General features: G+C 42.3%; 1 long non-coding RNA gene across 1 annotated transcript in view; it reads right to left on the reverse strand.

The window, feature by feature from the left end:
* LOC139052920 (uncharacterized) overlaps window positions 1-18,676 on the reverse strand; it is a 39,876-nt gene extending 21,200 nt beyond the window's left edge. Inside the window, exon 1 of the long non-coding RNA XR_011510118.1 lies at window positions 18,544-18,676. This is a non-coding gene — a long non-coding RNA (uncharacterized lncRNA). The remainder of the gene's footprint in view (window positions 1-18,543) is intronic.
* Between the last annotated feature and the right edge of the window lie 304 nt (window positions 18,677-18,980).

The following is an 18,980-nucleotide window of genomic DNA, read 5'->3' on the forward strand; positions in this document are numbered from 1 at the left end:
CAGCACGCCTGACCATTATAAAAAATGCAAAGGCATCCCTTTCAGGTGAATTTGAATCCTTTGCCAAAAGAATGAAAAAGAGAAAGTGGTTGGTTCACAGGTTCTACAAAATGCTCAGGCCACTCATCCTTTAGGATAACTAAGTAATCATCTACATATCTGAAAACGTGCAAAGCCTTAGCTGCGCATGCTGTGTGAAAACATGTGAAAATGAGTGTATCACAAAAGTACAAACGTCACTCAAAACTGGAGAAATAGATCATCGAGTACATATCCCCTCTTCTTTAAGGACAGGGGTGTGTTTAAAAGGGGCTGCTGTAGAGCACACGTAAAATCTTCAAATTTCCATAAAGATGTCAATGTTCAAACCAGTGGAATTTCGAAAAGCAGTACCAAAGTCACTGATGTTTTCTCAGACAGTGGAAAAACGTTTGCTTTGGAAATACAATAAAGAAATCTACTATATGAACAGAAAAGGTGTATAGTGGCTGCTGAGGACACTCATACTTGGAAAGATAACCTAAGACGCTCCCAGAATTGAGCACGAGGTAAAGGGCGTGCACTTAAACCAATTTGAGATGATCTTGCAATAATCTAGACACGGCACCTTGCCATGAAACTTTCTCAGCCACATGCAGCCGCAAATGGTGTCCATTTTTTGTCCGTTTTTTATGGAAAAAAACACCCTGGATCTGCTTACTTGCAACACCTATGGTCTTCAAGAGGCTTTGCAAGTTAAACTCGTCGGAAAGAGGGAAAGCTTACTGTCCTAATTCTTTCCATGACCACTTTAAGGGCAATACATTATTCGATGGGGCTTGTGGAGCGCTTCCGAGAAGACAACCTTAGGAATTGTTATGAATCCACCCTGTTTAGCAGACACCGATAGCACTAAGTTACTTTTTTTCAAAACGTTATTGGTGTCCCAAACCTGAAAGCTGAAATTACTATGGGGTCATCTGGATATAAGACAGTCAACACCTTCTGACAGGCGTCTTTGTCATTACTCTGTTCTGAAAAACAAAAACTTTGCTCTATTGGTGTCTCATAAAGGGGGTGAATTCGTGGTGACTCCAAGGGTACTCTTCTCAGAAACAGCTTAACAAGTAATATAAAAAACGTCCTGCCCATAAACTGTTCATAGATAGAATTAGAGAAGAAAGGTTTGGCTTTATGTGATGAGCTGAGCTTGCAAAGCCTCCACAAGACCACAAGTGGTGCAATAAAGATCTGGCTATGTTTTTCGCTGTAAATACAGACAAACAGGGGAGGCCATTCAAGGTGATTATGACTAAAAAATATTCGGGGCAAGGCACCTGCTCTAGATTCTCGCAAAAATATCTCAAATCGCTTTAGGTGTGTGACCTTTAACTCATGCCGAATTCGGAGAGTGTCTTAGATTATCATTACAAGTATGCGTATCCTGTTCTGCCACTATAAAAAAATTTCTACTGATGTAGTTGATCGTAGAACGACAGAAAGCTGAGCTAGTGGGTAAGGATTCATTATGCAAAATAGAAGTGAGGCGTGCAGACAGGACACAAGAGTAGAGAAGTGGACAACACGAACGTTCGAGTTGATCGTTTTGATTCTATTCCGCAATGCGAACGTTTTTACGCTATCTGTGAAAACATCAGACTTTGGCCCTGTTGCCTTTGAATATTGTACTCGTTTGAGCACAATAGAGAGGACTGATTTACAAAAATATAATTTTAATATTTTACCTGCACTCTGCAGCAGCCGCCTGAAATCACAACCCCGTCCTTCAAAAGCAGGGAATTTGCATTGAATCATGTACACTCCTGCTTAGGTAATCCATTCTTGTTATTTTGTGGCAAACATATTTCCACCTGCCTTGACAGAGTATCTGCAGCTAAGATGTTACATATTTTCAGGTGTGTTGATGATTACTGAGATATTCTAAGGCATGTGCGGCCTGAGTATTTTGAAGCGTTTGTGAACCAAGTGCCGGGTGCTTTTGATTTTTTGGCAAAATGCTCTAATTCATGTCTCAGTTACCTGAAGAGGGATCCGTTCTCATGACGGTCAGGTGTGCTATTGATACCATTCAAGGTCCAAAAAACCGGTCCTTACCTACGATGCAGCCCATTCCATGAGTGTGAAAAGGGGTATTGAGAAAAACTACACGCACACTACTCTCAAAAGTCTTCTTGTGACCATCATGTTCCATGCAGCTTTCAGGCCAATTTGCTACACCGGCAGAGTGCTGGATTTCCTGCAGAATTGTTGGCTTCCATAGCAGGAATCCTGATTACAGAAGTGAATTGAGAGACCCAGACATGCCACAATGAGCTTGAAGCCAAAAAAGCACGGCCTGCGGTTGTACCACACATTCATGACCGCACTCAACGCGTCAAGAAAGTGACTGGTAAAAGCGGCATCTTGGTCGCGCTTTCAGTGCCTGGTAAGCTTGGACACATGTTCAATATCGTTAATGGCGCTACCAAGGAAGACTGTGCAACTAACTAAGCCCACTACACGTTTGGAGAAGTGAAGAGTGGATGTGGTGTACTGGATCCCACTTTATTACGGAAAATGTTACGCCGGCCGATGTTACCGGCCGATTAGCCAATGAAAGATTGAGAGAACACCACGCTGCTGTTTAGTCGTTAGCAGGGGTGGACATATGGCAGATCATAAAAGGCGGTGCTCGTCCCAGGATAACTTTCAGGGCACCCATGTCATGCGCTGTTTTGCGAAACAAGCTAGAAAAATTTGCGAGTTAGAAATGTGTGATGACTGCTTCCCTGGCCTCGCATGGCAAGGAAAAAGCATTTCTCCAGCGGCGCTGGAATGTTGTGGATTAACAACTGCGAATTCTTCATCTCTTTGTAGGTTTCTGCGCAACTTGTGTGTTGCTGCTTTTGTCCTTAAACCCTTCAGTTGATGTCTAGCGCATATCCAGTCTGTGTCTCTTGCGTGTGTTCCTTTTCAGTTGTCATGATGTCTAAGTTCAGCTGTCACCAACAAGCCCTAAGTTATGCATTGATCAGAAGTATTCATTGGCACGCTTAAATAAAGCCAGAGGAGTATTACTATACTGACCGGAAGCTACAAATGGTAAGGATGTTCTAGCTCAAAACAACATTTTAAATTTATCTACACTAATTTACAAGTAACCGCGAAATATTTTTCCTCGCGAACGAACTGAGTACTTGTGTGTTATGAAAACACGGAGAGCACTTACGAGTACATCTTCAGCAGGGGTCATCCGAGAGGCCTGCGCCTGCTATAGCATTGAGAACGGTCCGTCGCTCCCTAGTAGGTCGTTTGATCGCCTGTCCGCTTGTTCAATATAGCACTTTCTACAGGGAAGTGGAATCTTCTATAACACATTGCAGTCAATAAAGCGTGGGACATGCTCCTTAGTGCATGTACATTGACTGTTGGTGCTGTTTAGCAACCGGCACATTCTTGCGAGCTTTAGCGGTGCTGAAGAGCAGCACCTACACCGCACTTGTGCGCCACGTTTTTTTTAGATGGCGGGACACCCCGTGTACGTATAGCACTCTCACAGGGCGCCCAATGGGACGTGCGTTATTAAACGTCCAGTGGGCGTGCATTGGGCGTGCGTGTATTGAGGGGAGTGTCATTGCTATTGGAAACGTTGAGGGTGTTTTTGAAAGGTGCGCAGTAGGACTATAGTTCACACATGAACTGCCACTAGATGATCACCCGCAATTCTTCGATATTCGTACGATTCTAAATGTAACTGCCTTTGTTGGATGTACTATCTTAGGAGCAAGAAGCCCTTGCTCTACCACCGTTTGGCGCACTCCAAGTTAAAAGATGCATAGCTCCTAACTGACCGAGAGCTGTTGTGGTTAAATCTTGAGCAGCAGGTTTCCTGCAGCGTTCAGCAACAAGTGAGCCGTTCATGCAGGGGCGGATCTCCCGATGACACCTTGGTGTCGGTCACTGGCAGCCACATTAAAGAGGTAAAACTGAACTGGCAGACGCTCAGTGCAATAATGCACGTCCTGGTGGGCGCCTGATGGCTGTGCCATACATAGACGCTGTGTCCCACCGCCGAATAAAAAGGTGGTGAACAACTGCGGTGTACGTGTTTTTAAGTGCCACTCAAGTTCGCAAGAATGAGCAGGCTTGTAAAAACGCCGGACGTCAATTAAGTACTTGCGCTTAAGAGCACGCCACCCGATTTATTTATTTATTTATTTATTTATTTATTTATTTAACATACTTTCAATGCCCGAAGGCAATACAGAAAGTAGTGGGTGGGGGTGGTATACAATATTCCATGTCTCTGTATAAAGTTCTATATTGGGCAAACAAGCAGCTGCCTGAATGACCGGTTTAGGGAGCACCGGAATGCTGTAAACACTCTAGCAGGCGCTGCCCACTTGGTTGAGCGCTGCCGAAAATGTACTCGTGAACGCTCCCCGTGTTTTTAAAACACGCAAGTGCTCAAACAGTTCTCCAGGCAGTTAAATAAAAAATATTTGAGGCGTTTCGCTTTGCAAAAAACTGCTGATGAATGCCTAAGCGCTCTATCACTGGAACCCACTGATAAAGGAATCTTGTGCCTTGAGAAGAACCTGGTGAATGATTTGTAATGGCTTGTCATGGCCACTTATCGGCTTTGTTGCGGATTTGATTGTCTCCTATGTGGCTCATTCGTTTATGATCTCTCTGCGCATTTATTTGAGCATACGGTGGCATCTTTCCAATTTTTTTCTGAATAAAGTTTGTCAGTTGAGGTAGTGCGCTTTGTCATATACCGCCTTTTTTCCGTCAGTCTTGTTCGTGTTAGTAATTACGTCAAGTATTTGTGAATACTAATGTTAAATAATGGTGAGTGCGCCGCATGCTAGAGGTCTCGTATATTTGGCCCATTACACTTCAATTCCTTACATGTGCAGAAAGTGTATGAGCGCGTAGCATAAGGAGGAAAAATGTGGAAAAGAAGCTATGACATAGGAAAGTTCCAAAGCAATAAAACATATTACCAAGTGGTAAATATATTGCGTACTAAGGAAAAATAAAATGTAGGTTGCAGCCGAGCGATTGATGCAAAAAAAAAATTCAGAAATTAAGGCATGTCTGGTCTAGCTTTGTAGTGAACAAGATAATCTGTACGTAACGCCTACAATGACAAATAAGGAACAAGTTGAATAAAGTTGAACAAATATTTAGCCTATTTAGTAAGCTGTGCTAAGTAATAAGACCATAAACTTATTCACGAACGATAGAGAGATCCTACTTTTGCGAACACATACACTTTAGAGAAACCAGACGCGATCACTGGATTACACGTCTTATTGCTGCAGCAATAGCAGTGGGGTCCCTGCTTTTTTATGTGCTCCCCCGTGACGTCGACACTGTTGTGGGTCATGGCCTCATACTATCAAGTACTGTGTTAACCTTTAGCCGTGGCACTTTAAAGCTGTCACATTGTGATCACATGCAAGGAGCAGCACAAATAGTCAGGAAAACAATGTTTGCACCACTGACGGATGGGTACCGCACAACGTCAAAGTCACTGATGAATGTCGTGATAATAGGGACTCCTTCATGACAGAACTTTTTGACAGGCAGCAACACTACAATACGAAGAGATGTGTTTTTTTCTATCACTTAGTTTAAGATACTTGGTCTTTCTTTACCTTTTACCCTTTACCCCTTTCCCAAGCATAGAGTAGCCAGCCGGTATTTGCACTGGCTAACCTCTCTGTCTTGCCTTCCCTTTTGTCTCTCTCTCTCTCTTGGTCTTTTTTGTTACTCGAGCACTGACCATCTCTTCTAAAGCCACAAAAGCATACCGCCAACGACACCCTTAAAAGCACCCTCACCTGTCGCTCCCCTATGCACTTAATTTTTTTGTTGTTTATATTTTCCCGCTTGGTCTTTTTTATGTCTTGCTTTTTATCTCCGCCTTCCCGTTCTCCCACTCTTGTCCGATACTCTTAAAGATCATGCTTGGAGACGTCAGGCGAAAGCATTATTATTATTTTTTTTGAGTCTATCCCTTTACACTCAGCCGCCACCGACAACAACCGCACGTGATGTCACTCCACTAAATCGTTACAACTAATATGCCGACGATGACGAGGCCACCTTTGACGAAAATAGGTGCTCCTATCGAAGCGTTGGCCAGCCTGTCTGAGGCACTCAATCTCTGTTTATAACTTTTATGCCACAGTGTGCTATTCATCTGTCAGCGCCATTCTTGATCTTGTATTTCCCTTGTCATGTTTAATTACGTCAAAGTTGTGTCACCCAACCTCGTCTAGTTTTCTACAATTCGTAGCTCGTCGCACAGAATTGCTGTGAGCGAGCGACTAATTAATAGCGCGAAGACGGAACTGGATGTAAATCGGTCAAGTACTACCATTTGTCGCACGGAACGAGGAAACAACGATTTTGATACGCGCTAGGATAAGAACCTACTGCAAGACTTTAAGGAATGCCTTACACTGCTCCTTACAGCAATACACATCAACTAAAAGTAATAAAGCACACGTCACGCCACTTTCGGCGTCTATTTACTGCCCTGATACAGGCAACACCAAGGACACGCCGCTCAATGTCATCGCTCGCATGGAGTATGACTTCTAGTCGACGAGCGAATGTGACAGCCATATATATCGCATTGCTTGTCACTGTCTCGTGCAAGATTGTTTCCATTGGGTTTAAATATTTCGATATAACTGCTCGTAAAGGATAAACCGCTTAACCAGAGATTATTTACAGCCTCGAAGCCTATGTAGGAGAGCAAAGGCCACTGCAGCAATAATCGGTGAAGAGGCAGATGAGTCGTTATTAAGCAACTTCAGCATAAAAGCGGCAGCTCGCGCACATGATGAACACGAGTGTTACCGTACCTAATCACTTTCACCGGAAGCAAACGCTCATCAATATTTTCAATCTAGAAGTAAGTCAATGAATTTTGTGCAACCAAATTCTGTTAACCAGCACTCAAGAAGGATCCAAAAAGGCCATTGCTAAGAAGATGGAAGCCACCATCTGACTCCGCGAAATTCATTAAATTTTCTAGAGCTCAATAAACGTTTTTCCTCCTCCTCCTCCTCACTTTCATCGTAGGTGTTCTATTTCATATGTTCGCAAGGCCCTCTAAATACACAAGAAGCATGCATAATCCGCATGTAGTTAGCAAGCATGATTACTTACCTTTTACGTGGTATATGACGTGGTCTAGAAGAGCCTTTCAAGTGGTGGTGGAGCAAAATTTATTGCAGCATATATGCCGTTGCGCAGTGGACGAGTTGAGGAACAGTAATAATCGACATTATTTCTTTGCGACGTCCACCGGACTTTCCACAACTAGGGATAAAGCGAACGCACTCCACGGCATGAAAATCGTTGGTTCACATTTGCCTGACACGTCATACATACGGCGAGTTTACCGCGAGACACAAGCTACCTTCTGATACTTTTTTGCCCGCGAACAAAGTGACATCCAATTACAACGAGCACAAAGACACGAAGAAGGAAACACATCGTAGCAGCTCGAATAACCAAGCGCACGTTGAAAACTTGAAAACGGAGAAACACGATTGATGGATGGATGCTATGAGCGACCCTCTTGAAATGGGGTGGCGGGTGGCGCTACCTGTAGACTTGTGAGGCCGAGAGGCCTCCGTTATGCCTAAAATAACCAGCACACTCTCGTTTTGTGCCCTTTTGCGCCCAACTACAGACAAATGGTGAAACGCAAAAACAACCATCGCACAGTCTATATTTTCTACTGTACTTTAGCAAAGAAGGAAATTCGATGTGTTTTCGATTTACAGTAGCTTCTGCCGCATGCAGGCAGCAAAAGCATGGCCTTCGAGATTTTGCTTTGATATTCTTAGGAGGCCGTCGCCACAGTCTGTTTTGAACAACTTGGAGTTCGCTTAGCTCTTTTTAAGCCCATCCTGGACGCCTTGCGCTACTGCACGTGCCACCTGCGTCGTCACTTCGTTTTAAATAACTTGCTGATGTCGTTAGCCGGTATTGTAGCATTAGAAATCGTTGACACGATGTCCGAGGTACACAGGTGCAATGTGCGATGCTCCCATGCGCGTTGTAAGTATTTCAGTCAGAAAGCATCAAATCTACGAAGATTCATCGTTCCATCGGTGCAGGTTACATTCGTGTCATCCTCATTGCTTTCGTGTTACTCTGTTGAATCTGCGCGGGTTGCACTCCTGTCGTCTATACGTTCTGTGTACATCGTGCGACCCACGAAGATTCCTAAGAAAAACCACGTCTCTGCAGCCTGAATTTGTCTTAGGTGGTGTATGTCAGAATTGTGCAGCGGTGTAAAATGTGTTCGCGTCTAAGGGCTACCGTGTATTTCTCTGAATAAACGAGCCTGCTTACGCGTGGTTTTCTTTACAATTTCATCTTTATCTTTCTGATTTACCTGCATCTGTGATAGAACCCACAGTGCGTTTCCATAATGTTACATTGTGATTGTGTAATTTTGTGTCTTATTTGCCTTCCTCATTGAGTGTCCTTTTAAAAATGTTCTTGCTTGAGAGTAAAACGCCTGTAGAGGGGTTGAACTGAAACTGCGATCCTGCTTTGGAAATCGATTTCGAAAGCAAAATTATCTAAACCTATTACGCTACGTCAATTTCACGATGATGTGCCAAAACATTAGCATGCTTTCAGTGCTGAGGACATTGCACCATTGCAAATACAAATGTCATTGTCTGCTTCTCTGAAGCAGTGTATATCATTTATTCATATCACTACTTCCAAGAAAACAAGAATTTTCTTATGTGCAGGTGCCTTTTCGAATGTAAGATGACATCTTGAGATATCGTTTAACAGTATTCGTCGCATTGTTTAGAAATAAATTCAGCGGTATTATATGTTGTGCTGTGTTTAATAACTACGCTCAAGTATTTATATCAGTGCGCAAAATATTATTCCTCCTTCGCCTTTAGTTTGTATGTCATGAAGCAAAAAAAAATCATTTCAGCTTGCACTGAAACAAGGATTCAACACTAAATTGTTAGTTTGATAATTGGTTCCGCAACCAAATTATTCTGTATGTGGGATGCTTATGTGCATTTGTCTAGACAATGGTAGAGAACATGATACGAGCAACAGTCTGCTCACTAAAATATCAGCTCCTATATCACACTAGTGCTAAAATTACATTTGCTGAGCGAATGTGTGTGTGCTTTTCTGAGTTACAAAACTTCCAAGCCATCTGTAAGGAGAGTGTTTGTATTTGTTAAATCCCCTTTTTTCCCTTCACATTGTGGGATTCTTATCTAGTTTTCACACAATATTTAGTATATTCTAACGGAAGCAAAATCCAACATTATCAAACACAAATCTCAGACACAAGTACCGGCTTTCACTACATCACGCAAATTATTTTTATGAAAGCTAGAAGCAGGAACTTTCATTATCCCAACCGCTTTGTTTCATGCCTTTCTGTGAAGAGCACGAATGGTACGAATTCATTAGTAATTTCAGCAATACATTTTAAAAGTGCTTGTTTTCTAAAGCTTCATATCAGGCAACCACGTTGCAATGGGCACCAAGATAAAACAAGCATAATATACCCAGGGTGTTTGTGCAACATTGCTTTACTATTTTCCAAGGAACTTCTGCTTGTGTCAAGTCAAACATGCAGCAGTAATCGAAGTGTCCGTTCCTGTCGTAAAGGTTGAATTGTAGGGAATTCAAAAAGAAAAATTTAATTGTAATTTGATAAACCCTCAAAAGATATTATACATAGAATGTATCATCGCCTTGTAAATCAGATTTGTCACGTATTCTGTAATTTGGCAAGCAAATGCGTAACTCGTGGTAATTGAAGCTTTTGTGCTTATGGTAATGTACGCGATATCACAATTCAGCTCATGCATTGGGTCGTAAGTCGCAGGGAAAGTTATCGTGAAATAGTTTCTATTCTAACAACACCTTTTTTTGAAATATTAGGCTCCATTCTCTCTACCTGTCACCACGTTGAATCATTAAAGTTTTTCCATGCAGTGTCCCTCTCCACAATTTTCTTTATTCAGCAGCTTCATCAAAACTGCTTAACACCATCCTGTCCAAATATATCTCCTTCTCATCACTGCACTAAGAAATTTAAATGTTGTTTTTCTCCACACCATACAACTGTGGAGTAGTTTACTGGGCCATGTTCATTCTTTGTCACCTGATGAATTCCTCTTTTATATTTTTTCCTGTGGTTTCGAATTGCATCTTGTTTGGCTTTCCCTTTACTTGTTTACTAAGTTTGTACTCCGTACTTTCGATTCATGCAGTAGCCCTTTTGGGTTACACTATGTTGAAATAAATAGAATAAATAAATTTCGATCTGTTGGCTGTGCTAATTTGAAAGAAGGCGAATTAGCATTTAAAAAATTGCCTACAGCTTAGCTGAGCTAACCGTAGATGTGCAAAGCGAGAGCTTGGTTTAGCCTGGTTAAGTGTTTGTTTCAATGAGTTAGCGTTTGATTTAGTTGTAATTAGTATACTTAGGTACAGGATCATTGTTAAGGCAGGTATGACGGCTGTGCCTAGCTCGCTGGCTAGACATGACTGTGATTAGGCTTGGGTCGACACACATCGTTCAACTGTCAGACACCTGTTCTGCCACAGGGAAAGCACAAGTGCTAGACATGCAAAAGAGATGTCGCGAACATGTGCAGCGTCGAAGGACAAACGGACAGGGTGCGAACGTGATTGCTACATCGATCTCGGCATTTCGACGCCTGTTGCATTCTGGACCCTCTCCAATGAAGCAGTTCGCCGGACGATATCCGCGCGGTGGTCAGACGCCGCTTGGCAACGACGGCTCAAAGCAACCAGCTCCGGCGCAACGCTCAGAGGAGACAGCCCGGCCTCGCTCCCATTCATGGCCAAGCCATCCATAGCAAGGTGCGTGGCGAGTCACGTGGTCAGGCGGCTTCCCAGCTGCGGAGAGCGCATACGCCAAGCCGGCGGTGGCGGCTATCGTCCGCAGCTGCACCGGAGCTCGGCACAGTGAGTCACATAACGCGTTGCAAAGGCTACGGTACAGCTGCTGTCAAACTAAGGTAAAATTCGCGGCGACAGTGAAATGCGGTTCGGCGACGTTACTAGAGCTTTCGCTTTGAGACATACATACACAAACAGAAAGGACGTCTATTAACCAAGGCACTAGCTGGTGTGCAAAAGCAAAGTTTTCACCGCAACACACTGGATTGCACGCATGACAAGCGCCAGAGCACATTGATGCGCACGCCAAATAACACTAAAATACTGCAGCATACCCACCAGGTATCACTACACCATCCTGGTGGGCACACTAGATGACACCAGACCACTCTGGCGTGCCAGCCAGGAAGCACCAGACTCGGCTGGTGTTTACACTAGAAAACGCTGGAATACAACAAACTGGTATGCTGTATTCTTAAACTTGGCGCATCTTGAAACTACACAGAGAGATGTAGATGCCCAGTCAGTGCAGCGAAAAAAGCATCCTAAACAACCTAAATTACCCTATTTTTGGGGACCATGTTCAGCCTGCAGAGCGATTGTGCAACAGTGAACACTAATATAGTAGCTGCCTCAAAGAACGTTGTCCTTCAGTTATTTTACAATTTTAGTTGGGCATTTTGTCTTATCACTCTGGAAGCTCTTTCAATATCGCATTCTCTCTTTATGTGCCCCATTTATGATGGTCATTTGTACCTATTACACATATAAAATTATATTAGGAAATTCTGAGTTTGCCACATCATGCAATTGGTCTCCCAACAACCATTGAGAGAGAGCGTGTGGTGCTTCCCACAGATTCATGGGCATGCAGTTTACCATATGCAGTGCAGTGTAGTAACACATACATGTCTAGCACGATCCACGATCACATCAGTGTTCCAAAGTTGAACTCATTATTAATTTTTATGCACTGCACGCAAGAAATGGTGGTAGCAAAACGAAACCAATTGACCAGCTCCCGCTGCCTAGAAAGGGTAGCAAAAGAGTGACATCTTATTTTGAACAAAAACCAACAAGAAATACGGAAATCGTTTCCAATAATAAAAAAAAAACATTATTACTACAAAAATTTAGCGGGGTATAATTTATTAATCAGACGTCACGAAATACTTGAAAAAAATGTTAGAAATGTAGATGTGCAAGTACGTTTATGTAGGTAAATATGAGCCTATAATGATGCTATTTGGGAAACCAGTCAATCACATCACATCATGAATCCGCCACCATCACTGTGTCACTTCTATTCCATAAGCCATCTTTATGTTCTAGCTGTCGTATACATTCATCTATTGTCCTCCCACTGCGTATCTCACCATCCAACCAGTGCACCCACCATACACCCAGCATGCACACTATTCACGCACAATTTATACGCCACCCAGTATGTATCCCACCAACCGTCCAGCACACCCACCATACACCCAGCTCATTCATGATTCACCCACCATTTACTCATGTCACACAGTACGTGTCCAACCATCCACCCAGCACACCCACCATTCACTCAGAATGCCCATCATTGAGACACGCCAAGCATTATGTATCCCACCAATACTTCCCATCATCTACCCCTGAACCCCCATCCACCCAGTATACCAACGATGAATTCCATCATACCCACTACGTTTTCCATCATTCTAAGTATAAAATTCGTGGTGGGCAATGCTGGGATGTTCAAGCGGTTCCCTACTGAATAATAATATTTGGGGTTTTACGTGCCAAAACCACTTTCTGATTATGAGGCACGCCGTAGTGGAGGACTCCGGAAATTTCGACCACCTGGGGTTCTTTAACGTGCACCTAAATCTAAGCACACGGGTGTTTTCGCATTTCGCCCCCATCGAAATGCGGCCGCCGTGGCCGGGATTCGATCCCGCGACCTCGTGCTCAGCAGCCTAACACCATAGCCACTGAGCAACCACGGCGGGTGTTCCCTACTGAATATCCCAGTGCGAAAGGAAATTCATGTAAATAGCAAAAGTTCACTGACTAACTCATTCATTATTTTGGAGGCATGCGCAATGAAACTTACAGTGAGAATGCACTGTTGTTGCTCCTACGTCTTTTTTTATCAAAACCTCTCTTTATGCAATGAAGCACAAAAGTAACTGGAATGCCTTCTATTTCGTCATCCACTTTGGGAAAGAATATCTAGAAGCTGGCGTAATTCTCGAGATTATTTCCAAGTCGAGGGGCATTGCAATATGACTGCATAGAGTTCGTAAATTGCAATATATGCGATTAAGTTATTATTTCGGGAGTTCATTTGTTACTTTTTGTTTAGGTGAATATTCACCATCATCATCATTTATTTACCCTTAAAGGCCCTTGGCTTAGGGCATTAGATAAGGGGAGTCGTTACATATACAATGGTCGGTAACAACAAAAAAGCAATACAAAGTGCAGGGTTCATGTTCAACATTAACATGATCAGAAGCATCAACACTAAGATAGACACAGCGGCTCAAGAACAACTTGGAAACAAAACAAAACACGCATACACAATCAAAAACACGGCAAAATAACTCAGCTCTTGAAATGTGCTGTTAATAAGTGCCTGAATTTATTAGGTTCTATTGCAGTAACTATGGAATCGGGTAATTCATTCCACAATGTAATGGAGCTAGGTAAAAAAGATTTATTAAATGAGTTTGTGGAGCCATGTATGCGCTGCAAACTTAAGGAGTTGAAAAGACGGCGTGAGGTGCGCAGCGGCGGGTGTAATACAGAATTTCTTAGCTGCGGAAAGGTATAGTATAATTTGTGAAATAGGCAAAGCTGTGAAATTTTACGCCGAACTGCCAGGGGTTGAAGAGAAAGGGATGCCTTGATAAGAGTTATACTGTGTCGTCTGTCATACTGCGATGTGATGTATTCGTTTTGATTTCGCGAGCAAGTAATGTCGGCCTCTACAGATATGTCAGCTGAAGGGCAAGAGTTGCGTCCTCTGCAACAGGCACTTTTTAAAAATTTTGGAAAACTTAAAATTGATCACCACGTGCGATAAAACACTTTGTTCCTTCTTTTGCATCTATTTAATAGGAAATTCGACTTGGTCCAAATATAAAGCTTCCTACTAACCAGAAAATGTTTATTTGAGGCGTGCTCTGTTCAGGTGTAGTATTCGAAAGAGCCCAGTATAGTGCTTTTTCGGAGCGGCTGTCGCGGAGAGCGGAAACGTAATAGCAAGTTTATTATAGAAAATGCACGATTAATATTTCGTGTTATCCTTGTGGATAGGGAACGCCTGTGACAATAACAGATCACCTTATTATTAGAAGGTCGACAGAAACTTTACAGGCAGAGTGCGTCTTGTACGCGCTTTTGCGATATTTAGACGATATAGCAATGCTCTGTACCACGTAAAATGCAGTGTCTGCCATAAGCAAGTTACAAAAGGAAGCTTAAAGTTCAGGAGCGAAATGTTTGACAATTTGATATAGTCATAATATTTCCGTGATTCTTTTAGAACGAGAGTGACCGACTTAGACAGAAAACGCCTTCATTTCGAGAGCGCTAGACTCCTTTAACTCTACGATGCTTCCAATATCTAAAGCGTAAATTATTACAACTCGCTCAGCTGCATGAAAAATGAAATTTAACTTCAAGATTGAGATCAGCCAGTGGCCGAGACATACTTCATAAAGCATGGCTTGCGCTTGTGTGGGTTCTGGCATACACGAAACGAGCCAGCACACATGAAATTCGAGCGAGCCGCATCGTGCGACACCATGGTTTCAGCGTCACTCCCGAGACATGGCCACTCAAACTTTTCGCTGTTAATAGATGTATCGTAGATAGCTGCCCATGTATTCTCGGTGAACTAACGAATTTATCTCATTTGATTTCATGAAAGTAATCAGTACGTGCAGGCGAGATATAGGGAAAGTTCAATGTATTTGCAAATACCATATGTTTGCAAGTGCTCTCAAGCATTATGAGTATGTCTGGCGAGCTGCGAAAAATTTATCCCGCTGTCTTGGAAAACGAAAAATTATTAAAAAATATATAATAAAAAATTTGAACAATGGCATAGAAAGAGTGTGCGAAGTTAAATGCATGTGGATAAATACAGCATTTGTAAGTGAAATTTCTTTAGCAACGGCTTTATAATAATAAGTCACTTTTATTGACTATAATTTTCAATCTTGCGAGAAAACTATGTTACACCAAGTTTATACTCGGTTAATATCAAGGGCATCTTACGTATAATGTGTAGCGAAAATATTACGTTATTGGCCTAATTAGATGCATTGCAAATAATTACTTATTGCTCGCGTTGTATGTGCATATACACGTTACACGTAGCTCCCGGCGGGTATTTCCAGTCTTTTTCGTGAACTAAACAAGCTGTCTTGCACATATTTGTTTAAAATTAGAAGTCGGGTATTGGCAATCATATGTAGAACTGTAAAGTGGCGACAAGTACAGCATTTACATTTGAAGTACATTACGAGTATATGTGCAAATGATCCTGACTGTTATAGATATGTTACGCGAACAACGCGCGATTTAGGCCTCTGCCTTGGAATAATGAAGAACGCTCCCGGGATCAAACTTAGGGGTGATGGGGGGAGGGGGTGAACATTTTTTCCAACATTCTCATGGACTGAATAGTGTGCGGATGCAAGCACCTTCATAAAAGATTTAGTGAACAGTACTCGACAATAATATAAATGAAAGCAACGTTTCAAACGAGCTCGTGATATGGTGGTAGCGTTTTAAATCATGTGGTTTATACACAGGCAACAGGCATATTTATTTGAACTGCTAGAAAGAAACACCCTCGCTAAAAATTGGATAGTGATCCTACGAGGTAGCATAGGAGCAATTAAATCTTTTTCCTAGTATTTCGACATATATTTAAGCAAATCAGTCGCGTTGGCTCAGTGACTATGCGTAATGCTACTGACCGCCACCTCGAGGCCTCAATAACCAGCCGCTGTGGTCGCTATCCGATTAGTGCCTAATAAAAAAAGTTTGTACACTGTCCTATGGGCAAAAGGTAAGGAATCCCTTGGGACAAAAAGTAACCAAGTGCCCCTATTCACACTAAGTGTAAGCTCGCTGTAACGTACTGTTTTCCAGGCACAATGGGGCACATAGCCTAACCTAAATGTGAACTCTTTCGAGCACGTCGTAAGGAAATTTATTTGAAAAACCTGCATTGAACGACAACTCATTTACGTTCTTACACAGATATGCCATAAGCGCTCCCCCCCCCCATTTCCTGGCTGGGCGTTTCTGCTAAATGTCATCTCGACGACATTGATAGTCATGCCAAGGCAGCGGTCTAAACGCTGAATAACCGTAAGACCCATTCACATCGTTTGGAGAATTTACGTGTGTTATTTATCGCAAAGGTTGCGTAAAGCTTTCACACCCTAGAATTTGTCTAAACATGACGAGGGCGCTGTTATCCTGACCGTGAGCACTGGCTGGTGGGGAGGGCAAGCGCAGCAGCAATAACCAGTGGACTACCGGACTAGGCGGCCCACCCACGAGTTCTATGAATAATCTGCAAATAAAGACGTTTTCAATCAATCAATCACTGCCTAAACATTCACCATAACCTGGCTCTTTCACAGAATAAAACAAGGTGTCTTATTGAGGTTCACTGAGCGCACCGGGGAAGAGTACCATGAGCTTTGCAAAACACACCTTAATACCTTACAGGTTACAGCACGTTAGTTATTTACAAAACTACTAATTGAGCAGTAAACAAACTATCGCTATGCATTGCACTTGAGGCGTCCTCCCCCCCCACCTCCAATTTCCACCAAAGATATATTTGTTGTAATGCATAGCTACACCACGACAGTTGGAAATATAGCATATAAAGGTGATGAGATGTTGTCTAGGCCTCCTTAAGAAATTTGTCTTAAAAAGGCTATATTTCATCCACAAGCACTTAACCACACTTACTAATTTTCCCTAATCTCTCTCCATCCTTGCTAAGTTGATTTCAGGGCAGCAGACTAGAATTTGGGCTGCTCGTAAATCAGACACTCATCGCCTCGCAGCACTTGTGTACGTAACTTATTTATTCAACCAATACATTGCGAAGTTTGCAAATTTTTAACGTAGATCATGTCGCCTAGTTTCTTGAAAATTGAATTTCTTAAAAACAGAGTTTCTTGAAAATTGATGTTCAGCGATACAGGAGAAAGCAAGTGCGAACCTCGTTCAGCGCATAAAAGTAGGAAAAACATGATGGTTTAATTATTATGTGCGGCACTTTCATATAAAGCATAAAAGTCAGCATTTGGCAGCTGCTGAGGTTTGACATGCGCCCCTATTTCGTAAAAAATAACTTCAATCTCACTTACAGTCATTTTGTATATTGAAAAAGGCAGAGAATACCAGAGATATGACGTTTTTATTGCTAACTCAAACTTTTCTTGCAGTGCAATCAAGTGGAAGTCTTTAAACAGGAATATTGTCATGAACAAAATTGCTATTCACTCATACTTTCAACTTTTTTACACATTGAGTTATTCGTATTTGGAGAAAACCTCCTAGGCGGTTAGTAATATACGAGTAAGATAGTTTGGTAACAAAGCTGCATAAGGTGCCGCCAAACTTTCAAAGTTCCGCCAAACTTCAAGCACAACATCATGCCCACTCTGTGCAAATATAACATTGTTAACGTTTTTGTTCCCTCAGAGCTATGGGAACACTTCGTAGCAGTTTCATATAACACCTCCAAACGACACAATATGGGGTTTAGTGATCATTATTTAATCCCTTGTTTACCCTAAACATCATTCTACTTTGCCTGCGTATTACTGTAAGCATGCCCTGCCTCTTTCTATAAATATGAATTTGGTGAAGGATGCAGTGCTTTCGTAGCATCGGTAAAACCCGCATATATTGTTTTCGAGCACTCAAAGTGACACTACAAATTCGCTGTAAAGTAACGCTGGTGCTCCTTTGTATTGCAGTATCAGTCAGAAATCAAAAACTTGCAAATTAGGGCAGATAACGTGTATGTTTTTGTGCACAAGCAAACCTGAGAACAAGACAGATAGAGAACCTATGAGGACGTGCAGAAAAGCTAGATCTTTCAACACTCAGCATGATATTTCTTTATACGCATATACGCACATATTATCAAGATTATCGCGGTTTTGCCGAAATTCAATCAGAATATATTAGCGTCGAACTTCACAAAAGCAGTTCGCCGCTATCGATGCCAATTTGTATCGATTATGAATAGCTTCTATTTGAAAAAGACATGTTTAAATACTCTGAATTGCACAACGTGTAGCGTATGCAGATGTAGCACTTCCGTTCCCATTCAACATAATGGAAGAATATTTTCAGTTGAATGCCAGCCAAACGAGATGTGCATCGAATACTTGAGCATGCAGCAATCAGAGGACGTGCACGAAACTTTGAGACTTTCGTCCTAACTGTTGTTTTCCTGAAATGCAAAAAAAAAACTTTTCGATGGCTGTGTCAGAGCTTTCATCAAACAAAATGTACTAAAGTTTAGCAACCTGCGTGAAAAAACGCATGGCAGTGACCGGTATTGTCGCTTACCGACAAGGACAAATAATGTCGTTGCTCCCTTCATCATCGCTTGATCAGCTTGCTTGCATACGTCTAGACGTGCACCTAAAGAGCTGAAACAGGCTTTTAAGCGCATCCTTCCAGAAACCACCTGCTCACGTCGACGAAGCTAGACTTTCTACATACGCTGAGACGGCTTGTTGCTGGCCGGCGTGGTTGCTTGACAACCCCTTTAAATGCGTTGAATTTTTTTCGACGGTGGTACTGACGTGTCCCGCTAAATAAAAGAAACATTTTCTGAAGATTGTTGAGCAATGCATGATTATTTAAGAAGATACGCACGGTTTCAGGATGAAAATATGTTCCAGGTCTTTCCCGTATTCAGAAGACTGAGCGGCCGTGAAAGTCCTACAGCAGGCACACCTTACAAAAGACGTCCGTTTTATTTTGTTGGATCACTGACATTA

Source organism: Dermacentor albipictus, unplaced genomic scaffold, assembly GCF_038994185.2.
Source record: "Dermacentor albipictus isolate Rhodes 1998 colony unplaced genomic scaffold, USDA_Dalb.pri_finalv2 scaffold_44, whole genome shotgun sequence".
NCBI lineage: Eukaryota > Metazoa > Arthropoda > Arachnida > Ixodida > Ixodidae > Dermacentor > Dermacentor albipictus.